The sequence below is a fragment of the Triticum aestivum genome, chromosome 7D (genome assembly GCF_018294505.1).
Source record: "Triticum aestivum cultivar Chinese Spring chromosome 7D, IWGSC CS RefSeq v2.1, whole genome shotgun sequence".
NCBI lineage: Eukaryota > Viridiplantae > Streptophyta > Magnoliopsida > Poales > Poaceae > Triticum > Triticum aestivum.
This window is the reverse complement of record NC_057814.1, coordinates 128,296,759-128,313,054: the sequence shown is the minus strand read 5'-3', so window position 1 is coordinate 128,313,054 and position 16,296 is coordinate 128,296,759.

The window sequence follows — 16,296 nt, the reverse complement described above, 5'->3', positions numbered from 1 at the left end:
CTAGATTACATAGTAACGATTCTAACACCCATGAAGTCTTGGTGCTGATCATGTTTTGCTCGTGGAAGAGGCTTAGTCAATGGGTCTGCAACATTCAGATCCGAATGTATTTTGCAAATCTCTATGTCTCCCTCCTTGACTTGATCGCGGATGGAATTGAAGCGTCTCTTGATGTGTTTGGTTCTCTTGTGAAATCTGGATTCCTTCGCCAAGGCAATTGCTCCAGTATTGTCACAAAAGATTTTCATTGGACCCGATGCACTAGGTATTACACTGATACGTCTCCAACGTATCTATAATTCATGAAGTATTCTTGCTGTTTTTTTATCATTCTTGGGTGTTTTACAATAATTTTATAGCAACTTTATCATTTTTTGGGACTAACCTATTGACCCAGTGCCCAGTGCCAGTTGCTATTTTTTTTCTTGTTTTTTACATCATAGGAAATCAATATCAAATAGAGTCCAAACACCGCGAAACTCCACGGAGATTTTTTATGGACCAGAAGGAACCCAATGGGCCAGAGCTGCACCTGGGGGGTGCCCCGAGGGGGGCACAACCCATCAGGGCGCGCCAGCCCCCCTGGCACGCCCAGGTGGGTTGTGCCCACGTTGATGGCCTCCCGCACCCCTTCTTTGCACTATAAATTCCCAAATATTCCAAAACCCATCGGGGTTAACCTAGATCAGGAGTTCCGCCGCCGCAAGGTCTCTGTATCCACGAAAATGAATCTAGACCCCATTCCGGCACCCTGCCAGAGGGGGGAATCATCTCCGGTGGCCATCTTCATCATCCCGGGGGCCACCACGATGAGGAGGGAGTAGTCCACCCTCAGGGCTGAGGGTTTGTACTAGTAGCTATGTGTCTAATCTCTCTCTCTCTCTCTCTCGTGATCTATATCATGGGCTTTGTTAATATAGTCGGATCATATGATGTTTCTACCCTCTATACTCTTGTTATGATGAATTGAATCTTTACCCTTTGAAGTTTTGTCTTGTCGGATTGAATATTCAGAGATGAGAACACATGATATATATCTTGCGGTATGAATACTTGAGGTGACAATTTGGGTATCTTATTGATTCACTTGATATATGTTATGGCACTCGACTCGCGGATTCCCGCGTTGATATTCGGGTAATCTATGCATAGGGGTTGATGCACGTTTTTCTCCGGTAGAAACTTTGGGGGTCTCCTTGTAGTTCTTTGTGTGGATTGAGTATTATGAATAAGAATTTGCTTTGGTGTTATTCTAGTACGAACTCTAGGATAGATCGAACGGAAAAAATAGCTTTGTGTTATTTTAGTATGAACTCTTGAATAGATCGAACGGAAAGAATAGCTTTGAGGTGGTTTCGCACCCTACAAACAATTTCTATTTTTTGTTCTCCGTTAATAGGAACTCGGGAGTGATTCTTTATTGCACTTTGAGGGATAATCATATGATCCAACTATGTTAGCATTGTTGAGAGATTGAACTAGCGAAAATACGGATCCTAGGCCTCATTTTTAAGCATTGCAACACCGTTTTTGTGCCCGTTTACTAATTGCTACCTTGCTGTTTTTATTTATTCAGATTATACAAATATATTTCTACCATCATATTACACTTTTATCATCATCTCTTCGCCGAACTAGTGCACCTATACAATTTGCCATTGTATTGGGTGTGTTGGGGACACAAGAGATTTCTTGTATTTGGTTGCAGGGTCATTTGAGAGAGACCATCTTCATCCTACACCTCTCACGGATTGATAAACCTTAGGTCATCCACTTGAGGGAAAATTGCTACTGTCCTACAGAACTCTGCGCTTGGAGGCCCAACACGTGTCTACAAGAATAACGTTGCGTAGTGGACATCATACACCTAGATCGGATATGAACTCCTTCATTTGCTGCTTCCAAAGCAGCTACGTACTCCGCTTCACACGTAGATCCCGCCACGACGCTCTGCTTGGAACTGCACCAACTGACAGCTCCACCATTCAATATAAATACGTATCCGGTTTGTGACTTAGAGTCATCCGGATCAGTGTCAAATCTTGCATCGACGTAACCATTTACGACGAGCTCTTTGTCACCTCCATAAATGAGAAACATATCCGTAGTCCTTTTCAGGTATTTCAGGATGTTCTTGACTGCTGTCCAGTGATCCACTCCTGGATTACTTTGGTACCTCCCTGCTAAACTAATAGCAAGGCACACATTAGGTCTGGTACATAGCATTGCATACATGATAGAACCTATGGCTGAGGCATAGGGAATGACTTTCATTTTCTCTCTATCTTCTGCAGTGGTCGGGCATTGAGTCTGACACAACTTAACACCTTGTAACCCAAGCAAGAACCCTTTCTTTGACTGATCCATTGAACTTTTTCAACACTTTATCAAGGTATGTGCTGTGTGAAAGTCCAATTAAGCGTCTTGATCTATCTCTATAGATCTTGATGCCCAATATATAAGCAGCTTCACCGAGGTCTTTCATTGAAAAATTGTTATTCAAGTATCCTTTTATGCTATCCAGAAATTCAGTATCATTTCCGATCAAAAATATGTCATCCACATATAATATCAAAAATGCTACAGAGCTCCCACTCACTTTCTTGTAAATACAGGCTTCTCCAAAAGTCTGTATAAAACCATATGCTTTGATCACACTATCAAATCGTATATTCCAACTCCGAGAGGCTTGCACCAGTCCATAAATGGATCGATGGAGCTTGCACACTTTGTTAGCACCTTTTGGATCGACAAAACCTTCTGGTTGCATCATATACAACTCTTCTTTAAGATATCCATTAAGGAATGCAGTTTTGACATCCATTGGCCAAATTTCATAATCATAAAATGCGGCAATTGCTAACATCATTCGGACAGACTTAAGCATCGCTATGGGTGAGAAGGTTTCATCATAGTCAACTCCTTGAACTTGTCGAAAACCTTTCGCAACAAGTCGAGCTTTGTAGACAGTAACATTACCGTCATCGTCGGTCTTTTTCTTGAAGACCCATTTATTCTCTAAGGCTTGCCGATCATCGGGCAAGTCAACCAAAGTCCATACTTTGTTCTCATACATGGATCCCATCTCAGATTTCATGGCCTCAAGCCATTTCGCGGAATCTGGGCTCATGATCGCTTCCTCATAGTTCGTAGGTTCGTCATGGTCAAGTAACATGACCTCCAGAACAGGATTACCATACCACTCTGGTGCGGACCTTACTCTGGTTGACCTTCGAGGTTCGGTAGTAACTTGATCTGAAGTTTCATGATCATCATCATTAGCTTCCTCACTAATTGGTGTAGGAATCACTGGAACTGATTTCTGTGATGAACTACTTTCCAATTCAGGAGAAGGTACAATTACCTCATCAAGTTCTACTTTCCTCCCACTCACCTCTTTCGAGAGAAACTCCTTCTCTAGAAAGGATCCATTATTAGCAACAAATATTTTGCCTTCGGATCTGTGATAGAAGGTGTACCCAATAGTCTCCTTTGGGTATCCTATGAAGACACATTTCTCTGATTTGGGTTCGAGCTTATCAGGTTGAAGCTTTTTCACATAAGCATCACAGCCCCAAACTTCAAGAAACGACAACTTGGGTTTCTTGCCAAACCACAGTTCATATGGTGTCGTCACAACGGATTTAGATGGTGCCCTATTTAACGTGAATGCAGAGCATAACCCCAAAACGATAGCGGTAAATCAGTAAGACACATCATAGATCGCACCATATCTAATAAATTACAGTTACAACGTTCGGACACACCATTACGCTGTGGTGTTCCAGGTGGCGTGAGTTGCGAAACTATTCCATATTGTTTCAAATGAAGACCAAACTCATAACTCAAATATTCACCTCCACGATCAGATCGTAGAAACTTTATTTTCTTGTTACGATGATTTTCTACTTCACTCTGAAATTCTTTGAACTTTTCAAATGTTTCAGACTTATGTTTCATCAAGTAGATATACCCATATCTGCTCAAATCATCTATGAAGGTCAGGAAATAACGGTACCCGCCGCGAGCCTCAACACTCATCGGACCGCATACATCAGTATGTATTATTTCCAGTAAGTCAGTTGCTCGCTCCATTGCCGGAGAACGGAGTCTTAGTCATCTTGCCCATGAGGCATGGTTCGCAAGCATCAAGTGATTCCAAAAGCCCATCAGTATGGAGTTTCTTCACGCGCTTTATACCAATATGACCTAAACGGCAGTGCCACAAATAAGTTGCACTATCATTATTAACCTTGCATCTTTTGGCTTCAATATTATGAATATTTGTATCACTACAATCGAGATTCAACAAAAATAGACCACTCATCAAGGGTGCATAACCATAAAATATATTACTCATATAAATAGAACAACCATTATTCCCTGATTTAAATGAATAACCGTCTCGCATCAAACAAGATACAGATATAGTGTTCATGCTTAACGCTTTCACCAAATAACAATTATTCAGGTCTAAAACTAATCCCGAAGGTAGATGTAGAGGTAGCGTGCCGACGACGATCACATCGACTTTGGAATCATTTCCCACGCACATCGTCACCTCGTCCTTAGCCAATCTTCGCTTAATCTGTAGCCCATGTTTCGAGTTGCAAATATGAGCAATAGAACCAGTATCAAATACCCAGGCGCTACTACGAGCATTAGTAAGGTACACATCAATAACATGTATATCAAATATACCTTGCACTTTGCCATCCTTCTTATCCGCCAAATACTTGGGGCAGTTCCGCTTCTAGTGACCAGTCCCTTTGCAGTAGAAGCACTCAGTCTCAAGCTTAGGTCCAGGCTTGGGCTTCTTCAGTTGAGCAGCAACTTGCTTGCCGTTATTCTTGAAGTTCCCCTTCTTCCCTTTGCCTTTTTTTCTTGAAACTAGTGGTCTTGTTAACCATCAACACTTGATGCTCCTTGTTGATTTCTACCTCCACAACCTTTAGCATCGCAAAGAGCTCGGGAATTGTCTTATCCATCCCTTGCATATTATAGTTCATCACGAAGCTTTTGTAGCTTGGTGGCAGTGATTGAAGAACTCTGTCAATGACACTATCATCAGGAAGATTAACTCCCACTTGAGTGAAGTTGTTGTGGTACCCAGACATTCTAAGTATATGTTCACAGACATAACTATTCTCCTCCATTTTGCAGCTGTAGAACTTATTGGAGACTTCATATCTCTCAGTCCAGGCATTTGCTTGAAATATTAACTTCAACTCCTGGAACATCTCATATACTCCATGACGTTCAAAACGTCGTTGAAGTCCCGATTCTAAGCCGTAAAGCATGGCGCACTGAACTATCGAGTAGTGATCGGCTTTTCTCTGCCAGACGTTCATAACGTCTGGAGTTGCTCCTGCAGCGGGTCTTGCACCTAGCGGTGCTTCCAGGACGTAATTCTTCTGTGCAGCAATGAGAATAATCCTCAAGTTACGGACCCAGTCCATGTAGTTGCTACCATCATCTTTCAACTTAGCTTTCTCTAGGAACGCTTTAAAATTCAAGGGAATGGTAGCACGAGCCATTGATAATACTATCAGGGACTAAGTTCATGACAAATTAAAGTTCAATTAATCATATTACTTGAGAACTCCCACTTAGATAGACATCCCTCTAGTCATCTAGATGATCACGTGATCCATATCAACTAAACCATGTCCGATCATCACCTGAGATGGAGTAGCCTTCAATGGTGAACATCACTATGTTGATCATATCTACTATATGATTCACGTTCGATCTTTCGATCTCAGTGTTCCGAGGCCATATCTGCATATGCTAGGCTCGTCAAGTTTAACCCGAGTATTCTGCGTGTGCAAAACTGGCTTGCACCCGTTGTATGTGAACGTAGAGCTTATCACACCTGATCATCACGTGGCGTCTCGGCACAACGAACTGTAGCAATGGTGCATACTCAGGGAGAACACTGATACCTTGAAATTTAGTGAGAGATCATCTTATAATGCTACCACCGTACTAAGCAAAATAAGATGCATAAATGATAAACATCACATGCAATCAAAAAATGTGACATGATATGGCCATCATCATCTTGTGCCTTTGATCTCCATCTCCAAAGCGCCTTCATGATCTCCATCGTCACCGGCTTGACACCTTGATCGCCATCGTAGCATCATTGTCGTCTAGCCAACTATTGCTTCTACGACTATCGCTATCGCTTAGTGATAAAGTAAAGCAATTACATGGCGATTGCATTTCATACAATAAAGCGACAACCATAAGGCTCCTTCCAGTTGCTGATAACTTTTACAACACATGATCATCTCATACAACAATTTACATCTCATCACGTCTTGACCATATCACATCACAACAATGCCTGCAAAAACAAGTTAGACATCCTCTACTTTGTTGTTGCAAGTTTTACGTGGCTGCTACGGGCTTCTAGTAAGAACCGTTCTTACCTACGCATCAAAACCACAACGATTTTACGTCAAGTGTGCTGTTTTTACCTTCAACAAGGACCGGGCGTAGTCAAACTTGATTCAACTAAAGTTGGAGAAACAGACACCTGCCAGCCACCTTTGTGCGAAGCACGTCGGTAGAACCAGCCTCATGAACGCGGTCATGTAATGTCGGTCCAGGCCGTTTCGTCCAACAATACCGCCGAATCAAAGTAAGTCATTGCTGGTAAGCAGTATAACTATTGTCGCCCAAAACTCTTCGTGTTCTACTCGTGCATATAACATCTACGCATAAACCTGGATCGGATGCCACTGTTGGGGAATGTAGTATTTAAAAAAATCCTACGATGAAGCCAGATCTATCTAGGAGAAGCATAGCAACGAGCGAGGAGAGTGTGTCCACGTACCCTCGTAGACCGAAAGCGGAAGCGTTTAGTAACGCGGTTGATGTAGGGGAACATCTTCGCTATCCAACCGATCCAAGCACCGAACGTATGGCACCTCCGTGTTCAGCACACGTTCAGCACGATGACGTCCCTGGAGCTCTTGATCCAGTTGAGGACGAGGGAGAGTTTCGTCAGCATGACGGCGTGGCGAAGGTGATGATGAATTTACCGGCGTTTTGCTTCGCCTAAACACTACGACGATATGACCGAGGTGTGTAACTGTGGAGGGGGCACCGCACACGGCTAAGAGAAGACTTGGTGTGTCTTTGGGGTGCCCCTCCCACGTATATAAAGGAGGGGAGAAGAGGATGCCGGCCCAAGGGGGGCGCGCCAAAGGGGGGGTCCTACTTGGACTCCCGGTCCAAGTAGGATTCGCCCCCCCTTTCCTATTCCAACTAGGAGAAGGAGGGAAGGTGGAAGAGGGGAGAAGCAAAGAGGGGCGCGCCGCCCCCTCCTAGTCCAATTTGGACTAGCCTTGGGGGGGGGGGACGCCCCTTGAGGCCCTTCTCTCCTTTCCCCTAAAGCCCATTAAGGCCCATTACTCCCCCCCGGGGGGGGGGGTTCCGGTAACCTCCTGGTACTCCGGAAAATACCCGAAACACTTCGGAACCATTCCTGTGTCCGAATATGACCTTCCAATATATCGATCTTCACCTCTCGACCATTTTGAGACTCCTCGTCATGTCGATGATCTCATCCGGGACTCCGAACAAACTTCGGTCATAAAATCACAGAACTCATAATACAAGTCATCATCGAACGTTAAGCGTGCGGACCCTACGGGTTCGAGAACTATGTAGACATGACCGAGACACATCTCTGGTCAATAACCAATAGTGTAACCTGGATGCTCATATTGGTTCCTACCTATTCTACAAAGATCTTTATCGGTAGAACCGCATAACAACATACGTTGTTCCCTTTGTCATCGGTATGTTACTTCCCCGAGATTCGATCGTTGGTATCTTCATACCTAGTTCAATCTCATTACCGGCAAGTCTCTTTACTCGTTCCGTAATGCATCATCCCGTAACTAACTCATTAGTCACATTGCTTGCAAGGTTTATAGTGATGTGCATTACCGAGAGGGCCCAGAGATACCTCTCCGATACTCGGAGTGACAAATCCTAATCTCGATCTATGCCAACTCAACAAACACCATCGGAGACACCCGTAGAGCATCTTTATAATCACCCAGTTATGTTGTGACGTTTGATAGCACACAAGGTGTTCCTCCGGTATTCGGGAGTTGCATAATCTCATAGTCAGAGGAACATGTATAAGTCATGAAGAAAGCAATAGCAATAAAACTAAACGATCATTATGCTAAGCTAACGGATGGTTCTTGTACATCACATCATTCTCTAATGAGATCCCGTTGATACTTCTCCAACGTATCTATAATTTTTGATTGTTCCATGCTATTATATTATCTGTTTTGGATGTTTATGGGCTTACTAAACACTTTTATATTATTTTGGGACTAACCTATTAACCAGAGGCCCAGCCCAAATTGCTGTTTTCTTGCCTATTTCAGTGTTTCGAAGAAAAGGAATATCAAACGGAGTCCAAACGGAATGAAACCATCGGGAGAGTTATTTTTGGAACGGAAGCAATCCAGGATACTTGGAGTAGAAGGCAAGGAAGCTTCGAGGTGGCCACGAGGCAGGGAGGCGCGCCTGCCCCCCTGGGTGCGCCCCCACCCTTGTGGCTCGCATGACCGACTTCTTTCACCTATATATATCCATATACCCTAAAAACATTGGGGAATAGAATAGATCAGGAGTTCCGCAGCCGCAAGCCTTTGTAGCCACCAAAAACCAATCAGGACCCTGTTCCGGCACCCTGCCGGAGGGGGGAACCCTCACCGGTGTCCATCTTCATCATCCCGGCGCTCTCCATGACGAGGAGGGAGTAGTTCACCCTCGTGGCTGAGGGTATGTACCAGTAGCTATGTGTTTGATCTCTCTATCTATCTCTCTCTCTCTCTCTCTCTCTCGTGTTCTTGAGATGGTACGATCTTGATGTATCGCGAGCTTTGCTATTATAGTTGGATCTTATGATGTTTCTCCCCCTCTACTCTCTTGTAATGGATTGAGTTTTCCATTTGAAGTTATCTTATCAGATTGAGTCTTAAGGATTTGAGAACACTTGATGTATGTCTTGCATGTGCGTATCTGTGGTGACAATGGGATATCACATGATTCACTTGATGTATATTTTGGTGATCAACTTGCGGGTTCCGTGACCTCGTGAACTTATGCATAGGGGTTAGCACACGTTTTCGTCTTGACTCTCCGGTAGAAACTTTGGGGCACTCTTTGAAGTACTTTGTGTTGGTTTGAATAGATGAATCTGAGATTGTGTGATGCATATCGTATAATCATACCCACGGATACTTGTGGTGACATTGGAGTATCTAGGTGACATTAGGGTTTTGGTTGATATGTGTCTTAAGGTGTTATTCTAGTACGAACTCTATGATAGATTGAACGGAAAGAATAGCTTCGTGTTATTTTACTACGGACTCTTGAATAGATCGATCCGAAAGAATAACTTTGAGGTGGTTTCGTACCCTACAATAATATCTTCGTTTGTTCTCCGCTATTAGTGACTTTGGAGTGACTCTCTGTTGCATGTTGAGGGATTGTTATATGATCCAATTATGTTATTATTGTTGAGAGAACTTGCACTAGTGAAAGTATGAACCCTTAGGCCTTGTTTCCTAGCATTGCAATACCGTTTACGCTCACTTTTATCGCTTGCTACCTTGCTGTTTTTATATTTTCAGATTACAAAAACCTATATCTACCATCCATATTGCACTTGTATCACCATCTCTTCGCCGAACTAGTGCACCTATACAATTGACCATTGTATTGGGTGTGTTGGGGACACAAGAGACTCTTTGTTATTTGCTTGCAGGGTTGCTTGAGAGAGACCATCTTCATCCTACGCCTCCCACGGATTGATAAACCTTAGGTCATCCACTTGAGGGAAAATTTGCTACTGTCCTACAAAACTCTGCACTTGGAGGCCCAACAACGTCTACAAGAAGAAGGTTGCGTAGTAGACATCAAGCTCTTTTTTGGCGCCATTGCCGGGGAGGTGAGTGCTTGAAGGTATATCTTTAGATCTTGCAATCGAATCTTTTTGTTTCTTGTTTTATCACTAGTTTAGTTTATAAAATAAAACTACAAAAACATGGAATTAAGGGTGCCTCATATGCTTCATCTTTTTAATGTCTTTCGTGAAAATGATGGAAAGGAAAATTGTGCTCAAGTGCTAGAAGAAGAATGCATTAGAATGTTTGGCACTAAATATTTGAATGATGAGCATGATTGCAATGGTGTTAGTATGAATTCCTTGAATATCGATGATGCTAATGATATGCAAAGCCACAAGCTTGGGGAAGCTATGTTTGATGAAGATGATATTTTTTGTCCCCCAAGTTTTGATCAGCAAATTTATTATGATGAAAGCATGCCTCCTATTTATGATGATTATTGTGATGAAACGTATGCTATAAATAATAAAGATAACCATGAAACCTTTCATCAGGATTTTAATTTTCAATTGGATTATGCTTCACATGGTAGTTATTTTGTTGAGTTTGCTCCCACTACTATTCATGAGAACAAATTTGCTTATGTGGAGAGTAATAAAAATTCTATGCTTGTAGATCATGAAAAGAATGCTTTATGTGATGGTTATATTGTTGAATTCATTCATGATGCTACTGAAAATTATTATGTGGGAGGAGTATATGCTTGTAGGGATTGCAATAATATCAAGTTTCCTCTCTATGTGCTTAAAGTTTTGAAGTTATGCTTGTTTTGCCTTCCTATGCTAGTTGATTATTGTTCCCATAAGTTGTTTGCTCACAAAATCCCTATGCATAGGAAGTGGGTTAAACTTAAATGTGCTAGTCATATTCTTCATGATGCTCTCTTTATGTTTCAATTCTTATCTTTTATACGAGCATCATTGAAATCATCATGCCTAGGTAAAAAGGCTTTAAAGAAAAACGCTTGTTGGGAAACAACCCAATATTTATACCTACTGTTTTTGTGTGTTCACATGATTAAGCTACTGTAGTAATCATGTTTTATAGCTTTTGTTTCAATAAAGTGCCATGTGAGACCTATAGGATCTTCTTGGATGATAATTATTTGATGTTGCTGAAAAAGTCAGAAACTTTCTGCTCATGAAAACAATTGTTAAAAATCACCAGAACGTGATAAAATACTGATTCTAATTGCAGTAGATCAATAAACAAATTATCTAGATCTTCCTATTTTGGCAGAGTTTTATGAGTTCCATAAGTATACGTTTGATACAGATTACTACAGACTATTCTGTTTTTGACAGATTCTGTTTTCTATGTATTGTTTGCTTATTTTGATGAATCTATGAGTAGTATCGGAGGGTATGAACCATAGAGGAGTTGTAATAAATTAGATATTACACCAATATAAATAAAGAATTAGTTCATTACAGTACCTTTAAGTGGTGGTTTGTTTTCTTTCGCTAACGGAGCTCATGAGATTTTCTGTTGAGTTTTGTGTTGTGAAGTTTTCAAGTTTTGGGTAAAGATTCGATGGACTATGGAATAAGGAGTGGAAAGAGCCTAAGCTTGGGGATGCCCAAGGCACCCCAAGGTAATATTCAAAGACAACCAAGAGCCTAAGCTTGGGGATGCCCCGTAAGGCATCCCCTCTTTCGTCTTCATTCATCGGTAAGTTTACTTGGAGCTATATTTTTATTCACCACATGATATGTGTTTTGCTTGGAGCGTCATTTTATTTTCTTTTGTTTTTCTTGCTGCTTGAATAAAATACCAAGATCTGAAATTCTTAAATGTTAGAGAGTCTTCACATAGTTACATAATAATTCGGCTACTCATTGATCTTCACTTATATCTTTCGGAGTAGTTTGTCATTTGCTCTAGTGCTTTACTTATATCTTTTAGAGCACGACGGTAGTTTTATTTTGAATAAATAGATAAACTCTCATGCTTCACTTATATTATTTTGAGAGTCTTTAGAACAGCATGGTAATTTGCTTTGGTTATGAATTAAGTCCTAATATGATGGGCATCCAAGAGGGATATAATAAAAACTTTCGTATAAAGTGCATTGAATACTATGAGAAGTTTGATTCCTTATGATTGTTTTGAGATATGAAGATGGTGATATTAGAGTCATGCTAGTTGAGTAGTTGTGAATTTGAGATATACTTGTGTTAAAGTTTGTGATTCCCGTAGCATGCACGTATGGTGAACCGTTATGTGATGAAGTCGGAGCATGATTTATTTATTGATTGTCTTCCTTATGAGTGGCGGTCGGGGATGAGCGATGGTCTTTTCCTACCAATCTATCCCCCTAGGAGCATGCGTGTAGTACTTCGTTTCGATAACTAATAGATTTTTGCAATAAGTATGTGAGTTCTTTATGACTAATGTTTAGTCCATGGATTGTACGCACTCTCACCCTTCCACCATTGCTAGCCTCTCCAATACCGCGCACCTTTCGCTGGTATCATACACCCACCATATACCTTCCTCAAAACAGCCACCATACCTACCTATTATGGCATTTCCATAGCCATTCCGAGATATATTGCCATGCAACTTACCACCCTTCCATTTATTATGAAACGCTTCATCATTGTCATATTGCTTTGCATGATCATGTAGTTGACATCATATTTGTGGCAAAGCCACCGTTCATCATTCTTTCATACATGTCACTCTTGATTCATTGCACATCCCGGTACACCACCGGAGGCATTCATATAGAGTCGTATTTTTGTTCTAAGTATTGAGTTGTAATCCTTTAGTTGTAAGTAAATAAAAGTGTGATGATCATCATTATGAGAGCATTGTCCCAGTGAGGAAAGGATGATGGAGACTATGATTCCCCCACAAGTCGGGATGAGACTCCGGGCTAAAAAAAGAGGCCATAAAAAAAGAGAAAATGCCCAAATAAAAAAAATGAGAGAAAAAGAGAGAAGGGACAATGCTACTATCCTTTTACCACACTTGTGCTTCAAAGTAGCACCATGATCTTCATGATAGAGAGTATCCTATGTTATCACTTTCATATACTAGTGGGAATCTTTCATTATAGAACTTGGCTTGTATATTCCAATGATGGGCTTCCTCAAAATGCCCTAGGTCTTCGCGAGCAAGCGAGTTGGATGCACACCCACTTAGTTTCTTTTGTTGAGCTTTCATACACTTATAGCTCTAGTGCATCCGTTGCATGGCAATCCCTACTCACTCACATTGATATCTAGTGATGGGCATCTCCATAGCCCATTGATACGCCTAGTTGATGTGAGACTATCTTATCCTTTTTGTCTTCTCCACATCCACCATTCTATTCCACCTATAGTGCTATGTCCATGGCTCACGCTCATGTATTGCGTGAAGATTGAAAAAGTTTGAGAACATCAAATGTATGAAACAATTGCTTGGCTTGTCATCGGGGTTGTGCATGATTTAAATATTTTGTGTGATGAAGATAGAGCATAGCCAGACTATATGATTTTGTAGGGATAGCTTTCTTTGGCCATGTTATTTTGAGAAGACATGATTACTTTGTTAGTATGCTTGAAGTATTATTATTTTCATGTCAATATTAAACTTTTGTTTTGAATCTTATGGATCTTAATATTCTTGCCACAATAAAGAAGATTACATTGATAAATATGTTAGGTAGCATTCCACATCAAAAATTCTATTTTTATCATTTACTAACTCGAGGACGAGCAAGAATTAAGCTTGGGGATGCTGATACATCTCCAACGTATCTATAATTTTTGATTGTTCCATGCTATTATATTATCTGCTTTGGATGATTATGGGCTTTACTAAACACTTTTATATTATTTTTGGGACTAACCTATTAACCGGAGGCCCAGCCCAAATTACTGTTTTCTTGCCTATTTCAGTGTTTCGAAGAAAAGGAATATCAAACGGAGTCCAAATGGAATGAAACCTTCGGGAGAGTTATTTTTGGAACGGAAGAAATCCAGGAGACTTGGAGTAGAAGTCAAGGAAGCTTCGAGGTGGCCACGAGGCAGGGAGGCACGCCTGCCCCCTGGGCGCGCCTCCCACCCTCGTGGGCCCTCGTCGCTCCCCTGACCGACTTCTATCACCTATATATATATCCATATACCCTAAAACATCGGGGAACAGAATAGACCGGGAGTTCCGCCGCCGCAAGCCTCTGTAGCCACCAAAAACCAATCGGGACCCTGTTCTGGCACCCTGCCAGAGGGGGGAACCCTCACCGGTGTCCATCTTCATCATCCCGGCGCTCTCCATGAGGAGGAGGGAGTAGTTCACCCTCGGGGCTGAGGGTATGTACTAGTAGCTATGTGTTTGATCTCTCTCTCTCTCTCGTGTTCTTGAGGTGGTACGATCTTGATGTATCGCGAGCTTTGCTATTATAGTTGGATCTTATGATGTTTCTCCCCCTCTACTCTCTTGTAATGGATTGAGTTTACCATTTGAAGTTATATTATCGGATTGAGTCTTTAAGGATTTGCGAACACTTGATGTATGTCTTGCATGTGCGTATCTATGGTGACAATGGGATATCACGTGATTCACTTGATGTTTGTTTTGGTGATCAACTTGCGGGTTCCGTGACCTCGTGAACTTATGCATAGGGGTTGGCACACATTTTCGTCTTGACTCTCCGGTAGAAACTTTGGGGCACTCTTTGAAGTACTTTGTGTTGGTTTGAATAGATGAATCTGAGATTGTGTGATGCATATCATATAATCATACCCACGGATACTTGTGGTGACATTGAAGTATCTAGGTGACATTAGGGTTTTGGTTGATATGTGTCTTAAGGTGTTATTCTAGTACGAACTCTATGATAGATTGAACGGAAAGAATAGCTTCGTGTTATTTTACTACGGACTCTTGAATAGATCGATCCGAAAGAATAACTTTGAGGTGGTTTCGTACCCTACAATAATATCTTCGTTTGTTCTCCGCTATTAGTGACTTTGGAGTGACTCTCTGTTGCATGTTGAGGGATTGTTATATGATCCAATTATGTTATTATTGTTGAGAGAACTTGCACTAGTGAAAGTATGAACCTTAGGCCTTGTTTCCTAGCATTGCAATACCGTTTATGCTCACTTTTACCGCTTGCTACCTTGCTGTTTTTATATTTTCAGATTACAAAAACCTATATCTACCATCCATATTGCACTTGTATCACCATCTCTTCGCCGAACTAGTGCACCTATACAATTGACCATTGTATTGGGTGTGTTGGGGACACAAGAGACTCTTTGTTATTTGCTTGCAGGGTTGCTTGAGAGAGACCATCTTCATCCTACGCCTCCCACGGATTGATAAACCTTAGGTCATCCACTTGAGGAAAATTTGCTACTGTCCTACAAACCTCTGCACTTGGAGGCCCAACAACGTCTACAAGAAGAAGGTTGCGTAGTAGACATCACCCCTTCATCAAATGACAACACATGTCTATGGTCAGGAAACTTAACCATCTTTGATTAACGAGCTAGTCTAGTAGAGGCATACTAGGGACACTCTGTTTGTCTATGTATTCACACATGTACTAAGTTTCCGGTTAATACAATTCTAGCATGAATAATAAAATTTATCATGATACAAGGAAATATAAATAACAACTTTATTATTGCCTCTAGAGCATATTTCCTTCATCCGTCTGGGTCGAAAATACATACATGACCGGGCAAGCCCTCTCGGGCGTATGAGGCGGGTTTGAGAGGTTTGGCTGTAGATGCTCTTACCTTGGAAATTAAGTAACAGTTTGCGTACGTGTGAGCTAGCTCAGCTCGTCGTGCGTGCGTCGTCGTCCGGAGGGAGATGTGGAGGCTGAAGGTCGCCGAGGTTGGCAGCCCATGGTTGCGGTCTGTGAACAACTTGCTCGGGAGGTCCGTGTGGGAGTTTGACCCCGACCCATTTGTTACTATTAAGAGCATCTCTAGCAGACCCTTTATATCGTGCCGAACTGTAAAATAACCGGCAGTTTACAGTTTTGCATGGAAAAGGCGACCAGAATAGACACCTTAAACGTCTCTGACCTTTAAATTTTTTTGAGGGGCGCGGTAAATTGCCCCCCCCCCCCGCCCCGACCCACGAAAACACATATTTTCTCCCCGCCGCATCGGTGGCCTGTATCATGGAAAAGCAGTTGGCAGACGGGACATTTCAGCCCGCATGCATTTTACCCACATTCTGGAGCCACCCGCCACCGTCGCAGCCTGCCGCCCAACCTTCGATTCCGGCCATATCTGTCGACGGAAACACACCGCCGGGCCGCTGCAGACCCGGGTCCACCGCGCCGCTGCAGACCCGGGTCCACCGCGCCGCTTCGCCAGCGCCCTGGATCCACCGC